A 2,990-nucleotide genomic window follows, 5' to 3' on the forward strand; every position below is an offset into this window, starting at 1 on the left:
AGAATCTTTAAAGTGAACAAATATTCCCGGAAAAGCTAGGACCACAAATTAATCACTTTAGTGAACAAATTCAAAAGATTCGAGTCACTGAGGAAGCTGGAGCTGAAATTCTTTTTTTATTTATTTTTTTATTTGAATTTAATTTTAAACTAGTAACCTACTTAATCGAAGTTTAAACTTAATATATATCACGTTTATGAACTTAAAGGCTACACTAATCACGTATAGCTAGCTACTGTGGGTTGTTAATTACTGGGAGAGCGCGCGCTAACGCTTGATCAAGAGGAGGAGGAGGAAGAGGAGGAGATGGAGACGCGCAGCTCCTCCCCCGGGCTTTCGGATCGGATGGATTTACTCACTGAATGTCTTCGGTGAATCATAATCCTCCAAACACAACATGAAAACACGTTATATTGACATAATTCATATAAACCGTCGCTGGTCATCGTGTCAGGCAGACTGAATTTGAAACACCGCGCACTGACGGAACTTAGCTTGTACTTTAATTCCAATAATATCATATACCTTGATTAGTTGAGAGTGCTGAATGTCTGTTTAACATCTAAAGAAAGAAAAAGACCAACTACAACACAAGTTTAAGAGGAAAACACTGGAGAAAAAGAACTCAAGTACCTGCGCTGATCACCTTGCCGACGAGAAGGTGAGTCTGGATAAGTAGCCTGTACTTAAGCATGTTTACTATCTATCACATGCGTATGTACTACGTATAGAGTCATTTTCATTTGTTTTTATTGACACATATATATGCAATAAGTAAACGAAGCCACTTTCGTTTATCTAAAACTTATTTTAATCTTGATAGAACTGAGTTCCCTTATGAAAGTATGACTGTACAATATTAGATGGCAGTATGCTATATTTCATGCTTTTGAATTATATATTCATACATATTGCGGTACAAGTGTTTTTGGGAAAAGCTTCATTATGTAAGTCTGTTCTAACAATTACTCTTCACCTTAAGTTATAAATACTCAATGTATATGATCTGATTACAGAAGCAGAGGTGGTAAGTTGTCACAGTTTTTATTCTAAAGTGGGGCATGTTGTCATATTTTATGGGGTTGTCACAATAGAATATACCTATTGTAAATATGTCAGCAAAATATCAGCAATAAAACATTTTTAAAGCATACAAATATTGTAATTTACACATTAATACATTTCTAATTTAATATATGTTTTATTTGTTAATATGTGTTTTAATATTATATACAAAGCAGGGAATTAGAAGAAAATAAAACGGCAAAATTAATAAACCAATTAAAACAAATGAACAAATTAAAGAAAATACATTTCTGATTTTTAAACCCATGTGACATACATATTTATGAAAAATACTTGTCCTTCCCAGCTCTACCTTGACTATACAGTTAACTAGTTATAGTTAACTCTTGTTTGAATGTATGCTAGTGTAGTTTTATTCTGTTAAATTTTTGCCCAGAAGCTATAGAAAACAATGTTAATATTGATATTTAAGGCAGACAAAATTGACTAAAATTATTCTAATTAATAAACGTTTTGAATTAGCCGTTTAACACCTTGATGGTGTTCAAATCAAAAATCAGTGCTGAAAACAGACTTTTTGACTTCATAAATTACTAGTTTTTGTGACATCTAGCCCAGGTCTCCACCGTCAGCATCTGAATCTTCACATATAGGCATTCCTTTTAAGTTAAAGAAAGATGGATTTTGGGCTTTAATTTTGGGTCTCATTCCCCTCATATTCTCAGTGGCTTATGGGTTGCCAGTTGTTTATGGTGCTGCCAGAATCTCACGAGAGCGGAGCATTTCTCTTAAGCTTCAAAAGTGTTGGGCTGAATGTTGCGGGAAGTGGTGCAGACCGTTCCTCAGGAAACGTCTGAGAGAGAAAAGACTAACAGCAGGGCAAAATGGAAAAGTTTTGCAAAAGACGGGAACTACCAGACGGAGGGTGTTGGATGTTGATGGCTTTCATCTTCTCCAGATCAAAGCTCTGCCTGTAGACTTGTTCATAACAAGCCACGTCTCCTGAGAGATTATTGCCCAAATTCACCTTTTATTCTGGTGTCAGCAGTAATGCTGAGGCACAAATACGGTCTACGTATCATATTTCGCTCGTGCTATGACATCTACGTCAGGTACCGTCATTATGAGCTCTCCGCAACAACCAATGTTTAGCATCCAAACTATGAGATTGTTGTTTCTCAGAGCCTGTGAGAAGGTGCCAAAACAAAAGCAGCATATGAAGAGAGATAAACGAGGTTGTCTTTGCTCACATTATCTCAGAAAAATCCACAGAGGCCCCACCAGAGGAGTGGGAACACAAAGGGCTTGTTTCATCCCTGGGAAAGTAAACCTTCCTCCCTGTGGTGGATCCATCAAACCTTTTGGATGATTTCCCACAGAAACTTCCCAAAGTCGTTTTACTCATTCCTCAATATGTCACAGCTGTTCTGCACTGCCTAATCAGAAGCTGTACAATGACTAAATGTCTCTCTATTTTAAGTCTTTTGAATCATGCATGAATCCTTGAATAGAAACAGCGTTCATTTTTTTGTTAATGTCATTCTGGAGTTAATGAGAGTTTCTGGACCCGAAATCTGAGTGAGGAACGTTGAAGAAATTAGCTGTTTGTAATTGGAAAACATACAGTATTGTCGCATCCCAAGTGTTGTTGTCACATTGTTGTCATTTTAGCATCATTTACTCACTTTTATTATGCTTTTTCCAAACATGCATGACTTCTGTGAAAAGCATAGGAGATATTTTGCAGAATGTTCATGTTGCTCTATTAATTTTTTTTTCATGATTTGTAATGTGCAATGATATGCGATGTAGTCATCATTTATCTTTTTTTTTTGCTCCAAAATATTTTAAATTATTTTTATATTAAGAGATTATATTTTATTATACTTAGAAACATTATAAATATTATTATTTTATATTTAAAAATTATTTTCTAAATATTATATATATATATATATATATAT

At 34.7% G+C, this 2,990-nt stretch overlaps 1 protein-coding gene across 1 annotated transcript in view; it reads left to right on the forward strand.

Moving 5' to 3' along the window:
- The first annotated feature begins 288 nt into the window (after positions 1-288).
- The window catches only part of LOC107741159 (glycerophosphodiester phosphodiesterase domain-containing protein 5-like), a 28,640-nt gene continuing 25,938 nt past the window's right edge, over positions 289-2,990 (forward strand). Inside the window, exon 1 of the mRNA XM_016553768.1 lies at positions 289-661. The gene's annotated coding sequence lies outside the window, so the exon portion shown is untranslated. The remainder of the gene's footprint in view (positions 662-2,990) is intronic.

Source organism: Sinocyclocheilus rhinocerous, unplaced genomic scaffold (assembly GCF_001515625.1).
Source record: "Sinocyclocheilus rhinocerous isolate Xijiao unplaced genomic scaffold, SAMN03320098_v1.1 scaffold1307, whole genome shotgun sequence".
In the NCBI taxonomy this organism is placed as follows: domain Eukaryota; kingdom Metazoa; phylum Chordata; class Actinopteri; order Cypriniformes; family Cyprinidae; genus Sinocyclocheilus; species Sinocyclocheilus rhinocerous.